The following is a 23,856-nucleotide window of genomic DNA, read 5'->3' as shown; positions in this document are numbered from 1 at the left end:
CTAGAAGTACCAGAGAGGGGTCATTTGACCCGGTGTTCTGTCGAGATGTGTTGCCTCGTCGAGATGAGCGACCGTTCGCCCTATTCGATAGTGGTGTTCTATCGATTTGCGATGCCTCATCTAAATGAGCGACCTTGATTTTCCGCGGAAGGCGTTTCAATCGGTCCACGTAGGACTGTTTTAATAACCATAACTTTGTTTATTTCACGGACAGTGGTGTGCAATCGTTCGTGTGGAGTTTAATAAGAAAGTGCGGCTGCTGTGCTGACCACTACAAACCGTGAGCCTCTCGTTTGAGTAGTCCTAAGTTAAGAAACGTGCCATATGAAAGAGAGTTGAGTTTGCGCAAATACTGGAGAAAGCGTTTGGGATCAGGGCCTGGGGTTGTTTAATGCAGTCATTTGCTGTTGGTTTGGTTTCAATGCGACGTGGGCTCGCAAGGCAAATTGCCACATGAACTCATGTGCTATGGGGATAAACAAGCGCTGTTTAGATACATCCCCACCAGTGCATTTCTTATTACCATGCATATTCAGGCATTTTACAATGCAGTCGATTCAAATTCTTTAGTGAAAAGGGTGGAGGGAGCATTTTGACAGCTCAATCAGAGGTGGCGATTTTTTCCATTTTGCAATGAGAACGCCTCCTCTACATAAATAGTCTTTTCTGATCGATGTTACAATGTTCGAGGCTGAGTGTGTGAGCGATTACGGTTAGGCAACAAAGTAGCAAATGTTCGAGGCCACGCTATTTCGCAGATTTTCCAATGATCTGCTGGATGATCCACGCTATTTCCCGTTTTCCCCCAGGGGATATATCGTAACTTTCAGTCCATGACAGTCGGTGGACAAGCTATAGGCTAACTAGACTATGATGACTGGTGGTAACCTCAGGAGGACATAGGCTACAGTTTGAGTCATTTAAGTTGACAGTCTCATGGGATCCTATCCTATCGTAACTTGCGGTCTCACAATTCGATGGGCAATCACCCGCGAAAACCACCGCGAGGGTGTGCGCATGCGTGCGCATGCTCAGTAGCGAAGAGAATCACATCTCGATGGGTCGCTCATATAGACAGGACACCGGCGGCTTTTACCGAATACACTAATCACTCATTTTGTTATGGTAATGAGGCTGTTAGGGGCCGTGTGTGGGGTGAGGGGTGAGGGCACAGTTTCTTCCCAAGGGCTGTCAGCCTCCAAAATCACCACAGGTAAATAGCAACTTGCATGAAGATATCAGCAGCAAAGACAGATAGCACAGTTTGGCGGACAGTGTGTCACAGTTTTTCTCCATTGGTTTGGCTCATTTCTTGAAACTGAGATGTCATTCTCAAAACATGGACAAATCCCAAAACTAATTTGCAGTTCCTCACAACAGAATGGCATTTATCATTGCTTTCATCAAATTTCAAAAGCTTTTGTACAAGTCTCAATCATTTAGTACATCCTTGCAAATGGCTATGTACAAGTATCCTACAGTTAACACAATCAGCTTACATTTAGTACAATTTTCAAATGAATGTACCTTGCTGATCTATCCCAATTGGTTGATTCTCAGTGTAATGGTTGTCCTGAAAACATGTCAGCACATTTTCTTCATATAGTCATCATATGCAGAATAGTCTGCTCAATTTTCAAGATAGTGTTAGGGAATTGGGATAAAATGTTTTGGAACGTTTTGGAAGATGTCATATCAACATTATGATAATTAGGTTAGTATATAACAAGTAACATAATTTTTGCCTAACAAATGAGGAGAGTTCCACATTGCAGGTGACTAATCTATTTGACCAATCCAATCCAGAAACGAATCGCTATGAAACAAATACACAGAGTATCAGTTGATAGGAATACTGGCAGAGTAAGAGCTGTAGCACCAGTATGTGCAGGTAAGTCAATTATTAATTGTTTAACATTTTGTAACGTATAAGTAGCCAACACTGTGCAGACTGGGTTTCCAATTCTGAGGGTGTCAGTATCCTCCTCTTTACATTTGGAATCCAGCTTTACAATACAGTGTATGACCAAAGCATTTTACTGAACAGGAACAGAACATAATCAACATTATGTACCTGTTCTTTTTGTATCAAAAACGACCCCAAAAAATCTGCATATGCGTGCACTCTAGGATTGGAACCACAGTGGGTCGTATTGACTGTGTGAAGAACATATTGAGCAGCATTGCTATGACTATATGACCCATCTACATGATTGTTTTTGTTTTACTTTATTCATCTCTTTTTGAGAGACTTCTAGGGCTAGAGGCAGGGGCGGGGGTATAGGGAGGGCTGGGGGGACAACTGCCCCCGTGCCCCCCCAGGCCTGTGAGGGGGCCTTCCTTGGCCGGGTCAAATGACCCTCTTGTGGGTCTTTTAGGTAAAAAGGTCAATTGACCCCTCCGTGGTAGTTCTAGTGTTAAGTCGATTATTTTACCTAGCCCTACGTATGTCCCACCATAATAGGTACTGTATGGCAGGAAGCCCCGCAGATAGTAATCGCAGGCTGTTTTTATTCTGGTCTGTTATATCCGCCTTATAAAACCTAGAACTAGAACGCGCAGGCTGGATATTATGTGTGGGCAGAAACTATTGCCTTTCTCTGCACAAAGTTTGGAAATTATCGTCACCAGCTCTGTGTGTTCACCAGGGCTCACGCACGCACACACGCACATACAGTACACACACACACAAACACACACACACACAAAGCATTGTGTGTCCTCCATGGCTGAGGAATTGTGTTCAGCATTTGTCCTCCTCTGACTTCCTTTGTGAGTCTTACAGTCACAAAAGCAGCAACTCTCTGCAGGAGAACAGAGTGGGAAGTACATTGCTATAACTGGAGACGAGGCGAGGCAAGGAGAAGAAAAGAAGTGGAAACCTGTGTGTGTGTGTGTGTGTGTGTGTGTGTGTGTGTGTGTGTGTAACTGAAGGTGAGTCAAGAGAGAAAGAAGTACAACATGAGCAGCAAGACCACTTTCGTGGAGAAGAAAGTAATAGATTCTCTCCTCTGCTGCGTGTGTGTGTGTGTGTGTTTGTGTGTGTTTGTGCGTGCGTGTATGTGTGTGTGTGTGCTGGACAGACCCAGTGTGTGCCGTCTTTACGTCTCTTTCCCCTTCATATAGGAACCGCCTTGAAGATTGGATCTAAAAAGACATTCTGCACTGGAAACCGGCTTCTCCTTTATTCTACAGAAAGTTTGTGTGTGTGTGTGTGTGCGTGTGTGTGAGAGAGAGGGGGGGACTCTGTCTGTCTGTCTGTATGTGTCTATGAAGGCATCTGTTGGATGTACTATATATAGCAAACGGTTGGAGGCAGGGCTCTAAATTTACACACGCCAACACGCCAAACACGGGTGAAAATTCATTTTGGCTGGTAGAAAAAAATACCTACCCGCCAATTTGGCTAGTAGCGCCCGAGTACAGTAACTTATGAACGGTAAACCGCTGCTCTGACGAACGTTATACGGCGAGATTTCCTATATTACCCATGGACACTAGCGTCACGACGTAGCCTCCCACCGTGGGCTTTCCAGTGCATCGAGCGTCAACTCCATGCTGATGCGTGCGCCAGGATTGAAAACATTTCAGACGACCAGCCTTCTGTCAGCGAAGCTGCGCTCACACTATTCTGACAGGCAGCTCTCCTCCTGCTCTCGTCGCTTTCGCTACAACCTTTTTAACGTCACTACTGCTATTATTACTATATGAACCTTGCTGTAACAGGCTGCATTTTTGAAGCAGCGAGGCCCTGACCGTTTCAATAACAGGACTTACGCAGATTATGCATAGCGCTACTTCTGTTGTGTAGACTATGTTTTGTGCGAGTGATGAGAATGTGGCGGGGGTTAGAGCAAGGTTCTGTGTGTTGGTACTAGTAGTAATTGTAAATACAGTAGTGACGTTAAAATGAGTGGTTGTGGAACGAAATAGCGACCAGGGCAGAGGAGGAGAGCCGACTGTCAGAGTAGTGTGACCGTAGCTGTCAGTTCAGTTGTCTTCTGAAATGTTCAGAGTCCTGGCGCAACTAAGTTGGAAAGCCCACGCCATCGGAAAGGGAAAAAAGCAACCAACGACGAAGCTGTGGAAGTAACAAAGGAAGCGAAGATTCCCGAGATATTATTTACTTTTAATTAAACTAGGCTTCTTGTCATTTTGTTGTGCATGGTAGAGAAGAGCTCCTCCTCTCTCCTCTCCTTTTCCTCTCATCTATTCTCCTTCCTTGGGGTGTGCGTATGTGAGGTGTTGTAGTGTTTGGCTGTGTGCTTGGTTACTGTATGTTAAAGGTCTGTTATGTGAGTGGCTTGTGTGATGTGATTCAGCTGATTTCAGAGGAATTGAACAAAAACTAATCAAATTAATTAGGCCTAAGTAATTAAAGTACAAAATGAAGCAGAAGTTAAAAAATAATGAAAAAATATATAGCCTATAATATGCTTATTATGTAGGCATATAGTAGCCTATGCAGGCCTATAGTGTATCTGTGTTGTAGAAACAGTTGGACAAAATGACCATAATTAGAAAAAAATAACTAGCCTAATGCATAGTTTATTTTGGCGAGATTAAAAAAAATGGCTAGTTGAACTTCTGTTTGGCTGGTAAGAAAAAATGTCCACTAGCCAAATTGGCTGGTGGTGGAAAAAGTTAATTTAGAGCCCTGGTTGGAGGTATTAAAAACAATTGCAGCACTTTTGTGAAATAATTTCTCGCTCTCTTGCTCTTGCTCACTTCTTTTCTCTAAGTGTGTGTGCGCGCGCGCGCGCGCGCGTGTGTGTGCGTGCGTGCGTACATGCTCAAAGAGAGCTTATGTTTTTGGAATACAGACAATCCTTTACGTTTCTCTGGTTCTTTTGAGTTCTTCTTTTAGACCTCAAGAAGAGCAGATATATTATATACGCAAGCATTTCATCACCAGTTCACAGGGACTTGTGCTCCGTTTCTCTCTCTCTCTCTCTCCCTATCTTCCTGTGTGTGTGTGTGTGTGTGTGTGTGTGTGTGTGTGTGTGTGTGTGTGTGTGTGTGTGTGTGTGTGTGTGTGTGTGTGTGTGTGTGTGTGTGTGCAGGGAAGCTGACAGGGGCGAGGGGCAAAAGGGTCAGTTTTCCCGGGCCCAGGGACCAAGGGGGCCCACAATTGTGTTTTCATTACATTGTATGTATTGCCTAGAGCAGTGGTTCTTAACCTTTTTTTCTTGAAGCACCCCCTAACCTGTGCTCAAGACAAGCCGCGCACCCCCAACCCAACCTTCTACATGTATTTACGCACTAAAAAATAATTTAAGTGATTAATTACAATGATTCTTGCTTTCAACATTAATCAATACTTTAATGACTTTACATGGGGACCAAAACATGTTTTAATTTTGTCTAATTATAATGTTTGACAGCAGATTTTTGGTCACAAACTCAACACAAACAGAATTCCGCGCACCCCCTGAAATCTCTGGCGCACCCCCAGGGGGTGCCCGCACCCCAGGTTAAGAACCACTGGGCCCTTTCAGATTACTTTTTCCTGGGCCTGGCAAAAGCTGTCAATGGCCCTGTGTGTGTGTGTGTGTGTGTGCGTGCTTATACAGGTGAATGCAAGTGCATGCAGTGCCTGAGCTTTTGTCTGAGTCTCTCTCTCTCTCTCTCTCTCTCTCTCTCCCCCTAGGTGAAGGTAAGTGCAGTATGTCTGAGATTTGGTCTAAGCTCAGCTGCTATGTCTGTGGCTGCAGGTTGTGATTGTGATTGTGAGGTGCGTCCCTCTGGCAACAAAAGAGAGGTATTGAAAAGAGAAAAAATGAAAGAAAAGCAGATTAAAGCGCACCACAGCTGAAACACAACTTTCTCCTCTCTCTTTCTCCCTCTCCACCTCGGTGGTCATTTCCAGGATGTCTTGCCAAGCTCTTTTTTCCTTCTCTACCTCTCTCTCTCTCTCTCTCTCTCTCCCTCCCCCTCCCTCTCCTCATAACAGAAACATTTCATTTCATTCTCTCTGATCTTGTACGGAATGTACAGAATGTATTTTCAAGCTCCTTTTTTTCATTGTAGGTGTATTACAGACATAGTTCAGCAAGAACCAAAAAGGATAGGATTCCGGAATGCCAGCTCAGATGCAGATTATTGCATCACCTCACTTTTTCTACATTTTTGTTACATGCATTTTCACTCTCTTGCTCTCTTTTTATTTCACTCACTTTTGGTTTTGCAGTTTCTTTTCTCCCTGTGTCTAGACATATTGTGTGTTTTAAATCACTGCTACAATGTAAGACTCTTTATTTTATTCTCCCTCTCTCTGCAGGTCACCAGCTCACCACCTTTGGATCTGAATACAGCTGCTGCAGGCTGTACACAGTGATGTGTCGGTCGCGAACCTTTCGGCTCTAAGAGCCGGCTCTTGGAAGTGAACTACCGGGCCCGAGTCTGCAATGGGAGCCATTTTGGGATTTTTTTTGGGAGCCGTTTTTGTTTTTTTGTTTGTTTTGTCCTTCTCTCCCCCTCCCTCTCATTGGCTACGGTTACATGAAGTTTTTAAGTCCAATTTAATAGATGAGATTTAAATAGATCGGATTAAGAGTTATTTTGCGACGCGTATACATGGCACTTTCACTTAAATGCGATTAAACGTCTGGGGGAAATAAAGCATTGCGATTGGACTGAGGACGCACGTGCTGAGTGAGCCAAATAAGGTGTGGGGGCGTGGTCGCCAAACCTCCGGGGAACTCTGTTTACTACTGGGACAGAAGCTAATCTTCAGCCCGAAAATGAATTCCCTCAGTGGACTCAAGGCTGGAGAAATCCCCTTTGGGTCTGGTTCTTTCAAATGCTAGTTAGCATCCACCTAGCTTAGAAAAAAGAACTGGTGAAAGGGTGATGTGGAGTAACTTTGTTGTGCTTCATTACTTCGTGGGGCACTTTTACATCAATATATGGAAGCCACAACATTTATAGTCGCTTAGGGACTTTAAATTAAGCAAAACTTTCATGTGAAAATCAACAGGAAGTGCCGCCATTTTTTTCTCACTGGCAAAGAGCACGGACTCTTGGCGCCATCGTGTGGTCAACGAGCATGCGTGGATAAATCGGATTTAAAAGAGGAATAAACCACCCACTTTAATCGGACTTAAGTTTAAATCGGAATAAACTTAAATCCTGTTCGGTAAGTGTTTACATGATATTTTTAGAGTGGAATTAAGGTTTAATTGAGAGATTTGAAGTGAGTTAAATCGGACTGAAGTGTCTCATGTAAACGCATAGAATGTGTGTATCCTCTAAAAGTGCCAGTGGATAGAGCAGGTGTTACAGACACACTCACAGCGATCAGAAATGCATAGTATGTATTACCTTTTTAATTGACTTTGTATTTGGGTATGTTGGGTCATGATTAACGACTGATTATGATAAAAGTGTTGTTCATAAAATTGTTCATAAATTTCTGTTGAGTGAGTTAGAAGTTAGCGCCAAAACGTGGCATGGAAATCTACAGGTTGAAGAGTGAAGTGTGGGACACCAGGTCAAAAAAGAAGAACGGCTGACAGCAAAGCATCAAGGATATCTGGGCTTCCATAACTCCTATGCACTGTTTCTGCCATTGACTTCAATGTTATACGCATCATGGCCGTTATTAAGACAGAGAGAGTCCTAACTAAGTATTGAACATTGCATGTTATGTAGAAAGTACCAAATTTCAACTGATTTGATGTAGGGCTTTGACTTGTGCCCCAAAATCATAGTCGAAGTTCGTTTCTAAATTAAAAACGATATTCGAATATTTATCCATATTTTTTACCATTAAAATTGCCCCAGTTAGACCTGATGTCAAGCTGAAGTTATTCTTTCCCCCAGTCAGTAAGACTAGTAAAAGGCTATTCCAACCAGAGATGTAGCCTAATGGCTCATTAACAACATGCACTCAACCAGCCATTATTGTTTAGCGATCGTTCAGCACTTATAAGAAGACGGTACTTAGAGGTGTGAATGCAGATTAAAACATGGCAAAGCTAGCAGCCATGTCAAACTTGTAGCCCAAGTTAAAATTTGAATTGGATAATATGGGAATCATGAGAATTGAGCACACAGCACCAATATCAACAAATATGTACCCAGACAGCACGAAGCATCTTGCCGACGTCGGCTATTAGGCGGCGACATCGGGAAAACGTAGAGGCCTTTTTTGCCTTATAATTGTCATGCCAATTAGGTTGGTTTTAGATCGGCAAAATAGCGGCAGAAAAGACGGTTTCCTGCCATGGTTTGCCAACTTAACCCCAACATCGGCAGTGCGACGCTTTGCCGATCAATTCCCTGCAGTTCCCTTCCGATGGTTTGCCAATGGTTTGCCAACCTAACCCCAACTATCGGCAACGCGACGTTTTGCCGAGCAATTTCTTAATGTTTCCTCCCGATGCTTTGCCAACTTAACACCGACCATCATCTGACAATGTCCCAAACACAGTTTGCCGATGGTTTGCCAACCTAACCCCGACCATCGGCAACGCAACGCTTTGCAGATCATTTGAAGACCCCAAAACCAAAAGCCAGCGCCTGCTTGCTTGCAACCTGAGCAGCGCGAGTTCTGTTTGAAATTATTTCAGTTGTCAAGGGAACGAACAATTTCCGTTTACTTTACTGTGCGTCGCAGTAGCCACCTCAATCGTTTTTAGTTAGACGGCATTGCCATCATTTCTGTTGAAATGTAGGTTTCAGCATTACAAGTCAGGCGTGATTAAACATTTAATTAGGTTGCTGAAATAAATCTCTTTACCTGTCATGCTGTGTCGAAGGACCTCGACGAGTTTCTAATCGATATCCGACCTCACTTTTCCTTACCGTTAGCAAGTTAGCTAACATGTCAAACGTACCCAGCAACCAGGTGAGTTTTTGTTTGGTTTTATAAGTTATAGTTTGAGATGTCACATTGTATGTAGGTCGTGTGTAGTCTAACAGCGTTTTCTATTGTTAATATAAATGTAGGCATACTGCTCCCGTAATCAAGTGTCCTGTTGGAGTGGGGCTGTTGATTCTTGTCTAGCCCATGATGACTGATTGAAAGGACATTACAGGCTACGGTATGTAACACAACGATTAAAGGGGTATGCCACTATTTTGGGGCTTATTACAGTTAAAATCGTTGGGCAGGGTTTATAAAGGTGGTAAAGTGTCTTATTTTTCATGTTAAGCGTTGTCTTGCTTTAAGACAAGTTAAAAGAGGGAATATGTGGCTAAGCTAGTGAAAGTCAATGTATCCGTGTAGCATTGTAGCATGCTACATGGATACATTGACTTTCACTAGCTTAGCGACATATTCCCTCTTTTAACTTGTCTTAAAGCAAGACAACGCTTAACATGAAAAATAAGACACTTTACCACCTTTATAAACCCTGCCCAACGATTTTAACTGTAATAAGCCCCAAAATAGTGGCATACCCCTTTAACTTTGTTGAACTTGCGATGCACAGGAAACACACCACGTGAAGTGAGATAAAATAATATTACATCACATTCATAGCCCTTACTAATACTCTAAGTAAGTCAAATAACTCCTGAGTTCATAGCCTTCACTGCAATGTGTTGCTCTCGATTTCACAGTCAATTCACCACAAGTCAAAATCACATCAACAGACAGGGACATCAACCTTCTCTTGGGAATATGCCAGATATGCCATAACAAGAAAAAATGGTAAGTATATCACTACATAAGATCCATAACAAAATACTCTTAGTTACATCTTAAATGTGACCTGGTGGCATTATTGCGTGAATGCTTTGCACACTTAATGAATAAGGTCCTCAAGTGTGTAGAGTTTCGCTGAGTTCGTTGTTTATTTACATTTTCCTCAGCATAATTGTACAGCTGACACCGCTGCCTTCTGTATCATAACAAAGCCTGTCACTTCCACGTTTCGTTCTTCTTATGTGACCGAAGTCACTGGCTACTGCACCATGGAGGGCCTCTGCACTCATTGCGGGTCATATGATGCCATCTATTGGCGAAAACATACAATTAAACTGAAAGACAACTTCTGACAGGACAACAAAAAGACAGGGAATGAGAATAAGGGAATAACAAAAAGACAAAAATGGGGGGTCCACTACACTTGCATACAAACTGATTGTGATGCTGTCACTCATTTTCTAGTCTATATCTTGGACTGAAAAAGGATTACATTATTATGTTTTCAGGTGTTTTGCCCCTGCGGTTGTGAAGAGGATGCTGTGTAGGTGGCAGCATGAACGTGTCACACAGACATTGGCTAAACTACTCGGTAGGTATAACGAAATAAAAGAAACCACCCCCTTAACCCTGTTTATGCTGCACTGTACCTATTATAACCAGTTTTTATATAGACCATTATTTGAAATACTATGAGAGGATTTCTGTTAGGATACTGTACAGCAGGGATGGGCAACTGGAGGCTCGGGCGCCACATGCAGCCCAACTTCTCACTTTTTTTAAAAAAAAGAAAAAGGACAGTTTTTAACCCCCTATAAATCAATAGTCTAAGCATTCAGGTATAAATAAAGAAAAAGTGAAGTATCCTTTTGTAAATTCTCTCAAGTGCGTGGTGATGTGGCCCACCGATTGTGGTAATTAAAAATGTTAGCCCACCTTACAATGAAAGTTGCCCACCCCTGCTGTACAGCCTACATCACTTGTCCTTACCAAATGACATTGTTAATGCCTAAAAGTTATATGTCTAAATGTAAACCATAATATTAAATTGTGATGGACAGAAATCAACTAAACCAACATATTACATTCTGAATGTAGTTGCGCAGTGACACTGAGACCAACTATTCCTGTCTTTATTTGCCAGGCTTCTACACTTGCCCTCAGAGTTCACATATGGTTAAGTGCACAGGTGTCCATCCAGGTTCATGCTGATGCTGGTAACAAGAGGAAAACATGCTGATTGGTAAGTGAGATCCCTGCTCAACAAAAATCCACACAGCACAAAGTTGTAGAGCACATCTGAATAAATTGCAGGCCATCAAAGTAGTGAATCGGCAGGGAAAACACAACCAGTAGGCTTATGAATTACTTTGACTCAGCACAGCACAGGCGATGCTACCATTCCTTGGGAATATGACACAGAGGTCTGCTATTCCATTGCAAATATTGACTGGAAATGTTCATGTTTCAACTGTTTAAAAACATTGGACTCAGGGGAAAAAATCTCTAGCCGTATATACAGTGAGTCCAATATGTATTTGATCCCTTGCTGATTTTGTTGGTTTGCCTACTAACCAAGACATGATCAGTCAATAAATCTTATGATAATATGTATTCTATTATGGAGAGACAGAATATCAAAAAGAAAATCCAGAAATTAACTGAAGAGAATATATATTAATTTATTTCCATTTCATTGAGCAAAATAAGTATTTGATCCCCTGCCAACTGATTACAGTTCCGGGCCCACAGACCAGATGGGCACTTCCGATCAACTTGCCATCTGAATTAAAGACACCTGTACATACTAACATGCATAAAAGACACATTGAATCAGCAGCATCAGTCCATAGTATGAGTGAATCAGTCACACTCCAACCTCACCAGCATGGGAAAGACCAAAGAGTGGTCAAATGATATCAGGGACACGATTTTAGACCTGAACAAAGATTAAATGGGCTGCAAAGCCACAAGAAAAAGACTGGGTATTAATGACCCAGTTGTTGATGCATTTCTTCCAAAATGTGAGGAATACAAAATGACTATCCATTAGCCTGTCTGGGGTTCTATGCAAGATTTGACCTTTGTAGGGATTTGATAATCATGAGAACAGAAAGAAATCACCCTAGAGCTGTACGGGATGAACTAGGTAATGATATCAAAGCTACTGGGACCAAAATCACTGAGAAAACTACTGGTAGCACTTAATGCCACAGAGGTTTAAAATCCTGTAGTGCACACATGGTACCTCTACTTCAGAAGGAACCTGCGCAGTCCCACTTGAGGTTTGCCAACGGACATCAGACTGGTTTAGGATATGATAAGGAGGTGCTGTAGTCAGATGAAACCAAAATCAAGCTGTTTGGCATTATCACAATTCAATGTGTTTTGAGAAAGAGTACTGCTGTCTATGATCCCAAGGACACCCTCCTCACCATCATGCATGAAAGTGGTATCATTATGGTTTGAGGGTGTTTATCTGGCCAAGGCACAGGACAACTTCACATCGTCAATGAATGGATGGAGGGAGACATGTAATGTGCAATCCTGAGTGCAAATGTCCGTCCCTCCACCACTACACTGAAGGGTGGGCCATTTTTGGATCTCCCAACATGACAATAATACACAACATACAGTCAAAGCAACAAAGGAGTGGCTCAATAAGAAGCATATTAAAGTCGTGAAGTGGCCTAGACAGTCTCCAAATATTAACCCTATAGTAATTCTATGGAGAGAACTGAACCTCCCATTTGCCAAGCTACAGCCACAAACTATTAATGTTTTAGAGATAATGTGCAAAGAAAACTGGGCTAAAATAGTTTCTACTATATGCACAAACATTGTCATTAACTAAAAGAAGCATCTAACCTCAGTGCTAGAAAACTAGGGCTTTGCCACAAAGCACTTTATCTTCTTTAGCTAGAGGGGTCAAATACTTATTTGCCTAAATTAAATACAAATAAATTAAAATATATTATTTTAAGTTATTTTCTGGAATTTCTTTTTGATATTCTGTCTCTCCATGTTTGAATACATATTATCATACATTTATAGACTGATCATGTCTTTATTAGTGGGCAAACGGGCAAAATGAGCAAGGGATCAAATACATATTTGACTCACTGTAAGTGAAAGCCCACCTTTGCCATTGTGACACAGCACACAAGTATACACTGCACACAACGAAATTGCATTTTATGCCACACCTGTGCAAGGGTGCAGCCTACATTGGCATCCCAAGGGAGCAGTATGTTTACCATGCTTGGGGTACCTCAGTCATGGAGGATGGAGGAGACAGCACTGGTTAATTACTCCCTCCCCCAACCTGGCGGGCTGGGAGATGAACCAGCAACCTTTGGGTTGTTCAGCCCTGGGCTACAGGACACCCTAACCGCTTACCAATGACTGCCCCACTTATCCATGACTGTATCCATCATTTGCATGTGACGTCAAACGTTCTAGTGGACGGCTACTGGACGGCAAAGTGCCGGATTAATGAATGGATTCCTATGGGACTCGCAACGTTTAGTAACTCATAACGTAACTTGGATCACCGATAAACTAAACACCGTAAACACCCATTGTGCTGTTTGTTACAAAAACAGATAGGGTTACAAACCAGGCGTGACTTTTCATTGGATCTCAAAATAAAACGAGAAAGCTGAGGTGAATCGCGGCAACCAACTGGAAAACCATCAAACTAGCCTACTCGAGTAGCCTGGATGAGCACCACGGTAAGTTTCTCATTTGCCATCCTTTATATCATCATTTGTCTCTTAATTCGTGAACGCTAGTTAATTTAAGTCTAATGTGCAATTTCAGTGGTTTTTTTATGCGAGGTCAATGTAAGCTGCTTTCCATGATTAACGTTAATTAGCAGCATCATTACGCTATGATGGACGTATGCTAAGATATTGCAGGCTGTAACGTAAACACGGAATTAATAAAGCTCTTGGTGAAATAGCAAGGCTATGCCGTTCATACTGTTAAGGTTCAAATGTAAAAATAAACCATGTGTACATCTCTAGCGCTGATTTCCCAAGTAGCTTAGGCCTACTCTCCAGCATGATGCTGTCATGAAATGCTAGTCACGACCTTATCCATGCTGGCCTATGACATGCATAGGCCCACCAGTCTTGGTGTTGTCCTTGTCAATAATACACAGTGCACCACTTTGTTGTGTTGTCATCCAAATTGCCTGCCCTCTGAAATCACACACATCAGAGGCTTAATGGTTTGGGAAGTGGTATTAAGATTGGAGGGTTGCAGTTTCAAATCCCATCCTACACCTCTCCCTTCACCTCATCCAGGCTGAAGTACCCTTGAGCAAGGAAGGCACCAAGCCCCATGCTGCAGGGACAGTTAACAATTCACTGTGAGTAACAAAGTTGCTTTGGATAAGTGTCAGCTAAGTGTTCTCTTTCTGTTTCTCCAGATGAGAAGAGCGATGATCTGATGTCATGACACATTGGATGTATGGAAGAGCCAGAGGTCCAGCACACCAAGCCAAGTTTAGCCGATTTCAACCTATCACACCAACTCAATGTAGTAATCAGTTCATTCAATGGCTCAAAGACTTTATTTTTAGACACAAAGTACAAATACATTTCAAGGTTATGTAGGTGATGGGAGGGGATATCTATTCTGGGGTGGACATGTACAATAGACGTGCAAGTACTTATTTATATTAATAAATGGTTATCTGAACTAGGCCTGTAATAGTCAACCCATTGATGCTGGATGCTGTGAACACGTTGTATTGACCTAGGTGCCTGGAGCGACACAGCATTCAGGCATGACATATTAGATTTTTTTAGATTAAAAATGTGGGTATGTTAGAGCTGAATTAACATGTTCTAATGCAAGAGGATGGTCTTAGCTTTTAAAACTAATTTCATGTCTGTATATGTATATTCAGAGACTTATTTAGTTATCTGTTTTTTTATAGGATGAGGGCACCTTTCTTAAAAAGGGCATAGGCAATTAGCTGGCATTTTTTGCAGGTGCCAGCTAAAATGAGTTAATATTATTTACATACAGCTCTATCCCCATACCAGTATACCCACGTCACCTGAGATATACATTTAGTGGAGACAATGTAATTAGTTAGACTAGACTGAAGATTGACAGGCGGTCATGGGTAAGTGGTTAGAGTGTCAGCCTTGTATCCCAAAGGTTGCCGGTTGGACTGCCGACCCACCAGGTTGGTGGGGGGAGTTAAATAATCAGTGCTCTCCCCCATCCTCCTCCATGACAGAGAGTGCGTCTTAATATGCAACCTTGCCTCCTCCACTTGCGCTTGTCTCCTCGTCCCGCCTCCTGGCCCCTCCTCCGTGGAGAAAACAGTAAAGTTTCCCAGCTGTCAGCCTAGCCACAACAACTTTTGAGGGACTGTTTTTCATTCACCATCCCAATTGCAAATGAGAAAAAGACTCTGCAATTGAGCTTTTGCAAGATATTGAAATATAATGATGTCCGTGATGTCATCATGACGAGAAGCAAGTGGAGGAGGCAAGGTCCCATATTAAGACGCACTCTGAGATACCCTGAGAATGGTACCGCCGCACTTGGGGCGCCATTGGGGACTGCCGCCTTGCACGGGTGAAGCATAAATGCAATTTCGTGCAGTGAACACTTGTGTGCTGTGTCACAATGTCAATGGGAGTTGGAGTTTCCCAGTTGGGCTTTCACTTCACGTTCACAGAAAATGTTCTACGTTGTTGTATTAGTACAATAAAATAAGCAAAACATGTCTGGATGGACTTCATCATTTCAGTTATTTATTATCACAACTACTCACTATCAATGACAACCAGGGCTCACCAGCCAACCAGCCAAATGCTGGGAAAATTAAGTTTTGCTGGTAGAAAAGAAAAAACATACTTGGCACTTTGACCCATTATTTAATGTACCGGAGATTAACATACTAGCCATTTTGGCTACTAGTGATTAAAAATAATTTAGAGCCCTGCTGAAAACTCCAACAACTGGTACAGGTGATCAGTGTATCAGGGGAGGAATGTAAGGGTAGGCCCGATGGATGAGGGGACCAGCATCACTGATGGTGAGGTCCTGGTGCTGCTGCAAAGCCCAAGCGAAAGAAGCCTCTCTGGACACCTCTTCATGTTGGCTCCCCCATCTAAAGACAAACATGCTATTTAAATGAATCTAGCCATGCATTGTAATGTACTGGTACAGTACTGAATAATTAAGTCCCTTGGCAATATTGTCTGAATTAAAATGTGATGTAAAATGTCAGAAAATAACAGTCATCCCAACTTACTAGTCATGTATTTACCTGTGGTGCTGGGATGCAATTCTTGGACGTCATCCTGGCCACCATGCCTCATGGTTTTAGTTTGGGTGCTGACCACCTGACTGATGAACCTGCAATTACAAAACAATAAAAATAAAAGATAAATAACAGGTTTGTTGTGCTTATCTTTCTCTTGTGAAGGTCATCTTTTCAAATTATTTATTTAATCAAATCAAATCAAAATTATTTAATCAAAGTAGGCCTATGTAACCGACATTCTGTCCTATGTGTTTCTACATGTGCAATGTAATGCAACACCGATTTGAAACATTGAAGTATGTCAAGTCAGCTTTTATTGTCACTTTCTTCATATGGTCATACAAGGGAAACGAAATTACGTTTTCTCTCTACCATGCCAGGACATAGACAGGACTGACAATTTACAGACAGACAGAAAGTGCAAGACAGGACAGGTAACAGTGATGGACTGGTAACATAAGTGGTCAATAATAATAGGCCTACAGTAAATGAACATATTGGACATGTAAACAGAAAATAAGATATAGAAATATATTTTACAATAGCCTACATTGTGCAGACGTGGCTATAATGAAATCCACTTGGATGAAACGAAACGAGTGAATCCAAGTTAACCTACAAGATACATCTGAGATGAAAAGATATGCTATTCAAAACACCACTTTGCGAAATGCCTGACACAAAATGTGCCGTGCGTCTTGTAGTAAGTTAGGTTAGCAGCATTATCTTACCTGTGCCATGCCACGAAGAAGGGGATGCCATCCGCGGTGCCCAGCCACCAATGAAGAAACGGTGCATAAAGGTGCTAGTATTTTGCCAATGCAGAGGTTTGGTTTAAGTTCACAACTTAACTGAAGAAAATAAACACGGGATAAAAAAAAATACATCGCAGGCAGAGTAAGTTCATGGCTGGAAGCAAGCAACAATTTTCTCTTCTTCTCCCAGTTTCCCGTACCACCCGTCCCGGTTATGCCACCTAGTGGAGCAGAATACATTTGAATAAATCTATGATTTGAACACATCCACCGTGGCCAACCTAGACTGATAACGCCAGGTACATATCCCGTTTAAAAAAAAAATAAAAGAACTGCGTGTTTCGTTGGTATTTTATGGTCAAAGTTGTCTTCGTCTGCATAATTCCTATGTACGAATGTGTACTTCTGCCGTCCAGCGAAAATGATTACGCAATATTGTGACGTCAGTGCAAATGATGGATAGGAAATACCACAGAGTAGCGAGTACACTTTTAAATTAAAAGGGTCTATCAATATAGATGATAGACTTTTCATCCACAGGCAGGACTTAGGCTACATACAGTAGAAGGTGAAATCCTGCTTACAAAAACTGTTCTCAATAAATAGTTGTAAACTTTTGACATGTCAAAGTCATAGCCTAAACTGTAGGGTATGTTCTCATGTAAAGGGTGACTTTCACATCCAGCCCATGTTCACAGATTTTTTTTTTCTCCTGCAGGAATGATTCAACGATGGACACTTTGCTTAATTGTGGAAAAAATAAATTGAAAAACGTCTATGATTTCTTGTGTTTTCATTGGTGAGGCATATGGGATAAGCACTGATCAGGAAGACCTCAAATAAGGCGGAATTCCACTGCAGCGGTGAGAACATTCAGACGTCTTTTTTGTTTATGGAAAGAGCTGATTTTCTAGCATGCTAGGTTCATAACTGCAACCTAAAATCAGCTGTTCCTCGAGACGTCAGGATGCTTTCCTCGCGCAGATGGGGTACGTCGAGTAGGTCGTAATTAAATCGGGTAAATGTTGGCTCATGGGTGGATATAAGGCGGCTAAACGTCGGCGAGATGCATGTAAATAAATGCATTGGTAAGATGTCTTTGAAAGAGCGGCAGCTCATCGGCCAGATGCTGGGCAGACGTCGGGATAGCCAATGCATCGGTAAAACGTAGGCATTCCATCGGACGCCGCTCTTTTGCCGCATGTCTGCCCAACATCTTGCCGATGAGCAAACGCTCTTCTATAGACGTCTTGCCGATGTATTTTACATCGGAAAAAATACATCTTGCCGACGTTGGCAAGACATAAGTGTGCTGTCTGGGTATTTATTTTCTATCACTAATGACGGACATTTAGGTAGTGTGTTTGTAGGTCCATGTAAGATGACTGCTCTCGTCTAAAAACGAACATTACACAAACTAGCAGTGCGCTAAAAACATGCTAAAAGCTTGCTAACAAAATCATCACCTGGAGTCTGCCTGATCTGACACCCAGACCAACGAAGCTAATTTGGTCAAAATCCAAAAAAAAGAAGTTATTATCTTACTCTTGGCGTAATCACAGGTACTTGTGGGTTGAATCACATAATTCCAGAAACTTGTCAACAACTCCAGAAAGTAATGTGATGATACTTTGTTTATTAACTGTAGCCATTCACTTGAATGGAACTCTGCAGCACTCATCTGCTTGTTATGCAGACTCAGGGGGAGACTGCCTGCCGCAAGTGTCCTGCTACGGAACACAGAGAGATGAGCCACACGCACGCGACTCTCCTCAACACAGCTGTAGTGATTAACCAGCCATGGAAAAAATAAATTGAGACTGTGAATTGCGATGTTTACAAGGAAATTATTTTAATCAATAACAATGAAATACCCAAAAAAGCAATACCCAAGTCAGATTCGAATATTAATGGCCAATTAATATTCGTTCGAATGTCTCGAATTTTCTTAACATTCGACTTATATTCGAATATTGAATATCGAAGTCAAAGGCTTAATTTGATGTGACCCGAATTTTGCTGAAGAAAATGTTTATTTTATTACAATATTCTAATGATGCAAATTTCCCAATTCATGGGTTTTTGAGCTGGAAGACCAAAATATGTAAAAATAAACAATTGAATGATTGGAATAGTTAAAAAAAAACTGAGCCATGAATCTATAATCCACGACAGTTTAACATTATTGATGGAATTATGGAAATAAATCAACTTTTTCACGCTTTTCTAATAAAGTGGCCTGTAGCTGCATCACTCTATTGAAAATGCATTGGCCACGGTGTAGTACGTGGGCATAGCTTACGGACACGGTGCGCATGGACAGTGGGTGCGATAGCCTGGCGATGCCATCCATGTACTCAACCCAAAGATTTTGGCTCCGCACATCGTCTGGCAAAAGCCTCGACCTCGGTTCTCTCAGTATTTCGCCAATCATCAAACAGTTCAGAGTGGTGACATAGAACTCACCCGCGAGCTCCGTTACTGATTGGTTAAGGTAACTATATTCACACTTTCGTTTCGTTATTTGTATGCTTTTGCGATACTATAATGTCACAGGCATGCTAATAAAGCACAATATGGGTTTTAATTTGAGTTTGGAACTTCAATTAATTTTAATGATAGAGTAAGATCAGACCATCTCCCATCGTCCACAGAGACGGATTCCTCATGGCTTTTCACCCAGGCTATGGGTGCGACACCATGATGGATAAAAATTGTGACTCAAACATCGACTGAAAGAGGATGTCCTGCTGTCAGTGTTCAGTGTGTGGCTTAGTGGACTGCAGCTGTCAGCCAGCAGTAAATACTGGGGATAATTAAGGACAGCTGGCAAACATTCACGGTGTCCAATGACCTGTTCCACACTCCAACCCTGGCGGTAGTGGCATTGCAGTTTACAGTCATGCCTCTAGTACTGACCGTAGTAACACTTTAAAATAATGTCCTATTCACAACTTCATGAACACTTTATAAATAATTATCAACAAAATATTTACAAATGTTTATAAATGGGCAAGAAATACTATGCTAACACAGCAGACACAGCGCAGTCGCAGCGGTCCTGGAGGTTTCTCCTCCAAAGACCAGAGGGCATGAAATCATATAAAATGTTGCTATGATGTGGTTAAGCATTTTCAGCAAGTGAATAGGGTCGCCGGCGACCCCTGCTGCAGTAAGAGCCTACGGACAGCTGACAAACATTCACGTTGTCCAATGACCTGTTCCACACTCCAACCCTGGCGGTAGTGGCATTGCCGTTTACAATCATGCCTCTAGCACTGACCGTAGAAGAAGTGTGACTCCCCTCGCGGCCAAGCTATACTACGCTGTTATGACGTCATTGAACCCTCCTATCTACAGTCCCAGGAAAAAGTTTGTACACCCTTTGAAATTTCTTACATTTCAGTCAAAATGTATCATAAAACATGGTCTGATCTTCCCGGAAATCTCAAGAAGGAACAATCAGAGTCTGCTTTAACTAATTCCACACAAACATTTACATGTTATCATATTTTTATTGGCCATAAGGCTATAACATTCACAGGACAGCAAGGCATAAGTAAGTACACCCTTGCATTAAATAGGTTTTAACCCTCAGTTAGTTGCAATATCCTCAACCAGACTTGTCCTGTAGTTGCAGATCAGATTAACAAAACAATCTGGATGTATCTTGTCTCCCTCTTCTTTAGAGAACTGCCTCTCGTCAGCAAGGTTTCTGGGATGTCTGGAGTGCATAGCTTTATTGACTTCATGCCATATAATCTCAATTGTTTTTAGTCAGGGCTTTGACTGGACTATTCCAGAATGTGTATTTCATTGTTATGAAGCCATTCTAATGTCGATTTGCTTCTAAAGTATGGGTTGTTGTCACATTTCAGCACCCATCCTCTTATGTGCTTCAACTGTGTGACAGACTTCCTCACGTTTTTTTTCTGTAAAATATCACAATAAACTTGAGTTCATTGCTCCACTGATAATAGCAAACTTTCAAAGGCCTGAGGCAGCAAGGTAGCCGCATATAATGATGCTCCCGCCACCATACTCAGAAGTGGAGATGTAACCAAGAATAACTAAAAATGATGGGGTTTGTGGGTTAATGGGGTTTCTGTCCAAAAAAATATTGCTGCACCTTTGAGGTTTGCGAAAAAGCATGTATATGCTTCATAAAATTAGTGCTAAATATTCTGTAGACCAACGTTGAAACCAAAGTTGAATTTTTCAGGGGAACACATAGTGTCATGTTTGGAGGAGAACTGGAGAACCACATCTTCACCAAAACATCATCTCCACCTTTGAGTATGGTGGCGGGAGCATCATTATATGCGGCTACCTTGGTGCCTCAGGCCCTTGTCAGTTTGCTATTATCAGTGGAACAATGAACTCAGAAGTTTATTGAGATATTTTACAGAAAAAAATGTGAGGTAGTCTGTCACACAGTTGAGGCACACAAGAGGATGGGTGCTGAAATGGGACAACAACCCATATTTTAGAGGCAATTGACTTTTGAATTGCTTCATAACAATGAAATACACATTCTGGAATAGCCCAGTCAAAGCTCTGACAAAAAACATTTGAGATGATATGGCATGAAGTCAAGAAAGCTATTCACTCCAGATATCCCAGAAACCTTGCTGAAGAAGGGCAGTTTTCTAAAGAAGAGGGAGTCAAGATACATCCAGATTGTTTTGTTAATCTGATCTGCAACTACAGGAAACATCTGGTTGAGGTTATTGCGACAAACTTAGGGTTAAAACCTATTGAATGCAAGGGTGTACTTACTTATGCCTTTCTGTCCTGTGAATGTTTACATCTTATGGCCAATGAAAATATGTAAACTTGTAAATGTTTTGGTTGAATTAGTTAAAGCAGACTCTGGTTGTTCCTTCTTGTGATTTCCGGGAAGATCAGACCATGCTTTATGACCAATTTTGACAGAAATGTAAGAAATTTCAAAAGGTGTACAAACTTTTTCCTGGGACTGTATACTCTCCTTGCGACGCAGAGTGCCGAATTGTGTGACATGCCCACCCTTTTTTCATTTTCACATATTTGCAGTATTTCCAAGTATTATTCATGAATGTGCATATAATTTTCTTCTCAGTGTGTTCAACACTTAGATGTATTAGTATCAGAATTATTATCATAGCTTAGTATAATCACTGCAAGTAATTGGAACCATTAGCATCAAGCTTAAAGTGATCACTGGCAGTGTTGCCAGATTTGTCTAACCAAAATCCGCCCAAAAGGTTCTCAAAAACTGCCAAAATGCGCTAAATTCTGCCCAATTTCAACAAATTGCATTGGTTTCTATGGGCATAAAACAGCTTAAAAAAACGCCAAATGGCCAATTTTTCCCGGTTTTACCCACAGACGGCCATCCCAAGTAGCCCAATTGGGCGGGCAACCACCCAATCTGGCAACACTGATCACTGGATGGGATTAAATTGCCATTTTGCACTAAAGGAATTTTACATTCTTTTAACACACAGCCGGTTACTGTACATGATGTGCATTTTGCTATGACAATGTGTTCTCTGTGTCTAGATGCCATTTAAAGAAGATAACAGACAGCAAGTAATTCATCTCCATAAGCTGCATGACAGGCCTGTAGCCAATATATGAAGTTTGTTTGAAATCATTACAAGAGGAAAGAGAAACTGAGATAATGAGGGAAACTCTTTACAAAACTGTACTCTATATGATGTTAGTTGCCTGGCAACAAGTTCTTTGTTGTAAAATGTGTACAAAAACACCCTCTTATGTAACTCCTCTAATGACTTGATTCCAGCAGTACCCATCCATACATGGACGCCTTCTCCCATGGAGAAGATGGGTGATGTTTCCTCTTATTAATGGTTGAGTTGTGGGAAAAAAATGACCCATACCACTACCACCCACTCAGAACACACTGCCGCCATATACATGACTGACATTGCGTATTATTATTACCACACCTCAGCACATACTTATTAAGTACAGAATCGACTGCAATACCACATGTGTGTTAAGTGGTCCAAGCAGCGCATGCTGTTCCGTACGGCGCCTCCTCGCAAAATGCCGTTTACGCGATTAAAACACATTTTCAGTGTGATGACAACCATCACATCTATAGCTCATTTGAAAGAGGAGGTTCTCGTCTTCAAAATAAGACTTGCTGTGGTAAATGTATGGGTTGATTATTTGAATCAAATAAGTAACAGTACTCCGTACAACTTCATTACATGAAAACGGTGCATTACCAATGGTTTTCATGCAAGATATAATGTCTATGTGTTTGTGAAGTGCTAAACTAATTGTTATCCCTTCAAGAAAGAGTTTGAGTAAATATAACACGGTAAAAATAACATAGCAACCGCGTACGGAAGTGCCGATCTTCAGGCATGCAAACTTGCCACTTTTCGGCGAAATTCGCCGTTTTGAAATCAAAATGGGTCATTTATGTGAATCATACAGATCCGAGGAGAAAATTTTAGGGGGTGGGGGGGGTCGAGCGAGGAGAAAAGTGTAGCCTACCGCAGACATTTTCATACAGCTCCCACTCTTTATCATACTTTGAAAGAGCGCATTCTGCGTCTCTAGGTCGGCTGGGCTGGAGCGCAGTTATACCAAATTTCTTAGTTCTAAGAACGTTTTTGATTATTATGAAGACGATCAGTCACAGATAGACGTTACCCAGAGAGGTGTGAGAGAGTTGTGTCCGAACTTTCCCCCCTTCCCAAATCCTGAAGTGTGCCGTCGGTGGAAGTCTGCATGGTTAGTGAACAGGTAGCCTACCCCACACCTCACAGTTGGTTCAGTTGTTTTTAGATGCGTCCCAGCATCTCTATAAGAGGGTCTGTCCGTCCGTCCGTCTGAAACGCATTCCTTCAATTGTCCGTCTGAAACGCATTCCTTCAATTGTTCCTTCCTGTGGCCACAAGGCGGCAGAGTTGGCATTTTGGACCGTAGCGAATGCGTGCAAGCCAAAATGGCCACAAGGCGGCAGAGTTGGCATTTTGGACCGGAGCGAATGCGTGCAAGCCAAAACGTAGGCCATATGATATGTTACCAAACCGGCAAGACTGATTGCATTGTGAGATAACTGAGGGGGCAATTCAATTTTCGGCATTGTTTTGCGTTTGGACAATGGGAGGCAACTTTATTTTGGTTCGTCA

The 23,856-nt window shown here is 41.9% G+C and overlaps 3 long non-coding RNA genes across 3 annotated transcripts; 2 read left to right on the top strand and 1 right to left on the bottom strand.

The window, feature by feature from the left end:
- Window positions 1-9,566: 9,566 nt before the first annotated feature.
- Window positions 9,567-17,510, top strand: LOC134454950 (uncharacterized). Its single transcript, XR_010035945.1, has 4 exons — window positions 9,567-9,658; window positions 10,162-10,244; window positions 10,797-10,895; window positions 17,421-17,510. It is a non-coding gene; the product is annotated as an uncharacterized LOC134454950 (long non-coding RNA).
- LOC134454948 (uncharacterized) lies at window positions 13,163-15,404 on the top strand. Its single transcript, XR_010035943.1, has 2 exons — window positions 13,163-13,386; window positions 14,088-15,404. It is a non-coding gene; the product is annotated as an uncharacterized LOC134454948 (long non-coding RNA).
- LOC134454949 (uncharacterized) lies at window positions 15,407-17,150 on the bottom strand. The gene is made up of 3 exons (XR_010035944.1): window positions 16,679-17,150; window positions 15,951-16,039; window positions 15,407-15,791 (listed from the first exon to the last, which is right to left on the bottom strand). It is a non-coding gene; the product is annotated as an uncharacterized LOC134454949 (long non-coding RNA).
- Window positions 17,511-23,856: the final 6,346 nt, after the last annotated feature.

Source organism: Engraulis encrasicolus, chromosome 9, assembly GCF_034702125.1.
Source record: "Engraulis encrasicolus isolate BLACKSEA-1 chromosome 9, IST_EnEncr_1.0, whole genome shotgun sequence".
NCBI lineage: Eukaryota > Metazoa > Chordata > Actinopteri > Clupeiformes > Engraulidae > Engraulis > Engraulis encrasicolus.
Note: the sequence above shows the minus strand (reverse complement) of the source record. Positions and strands in the feature narration are given on the sequence as shown.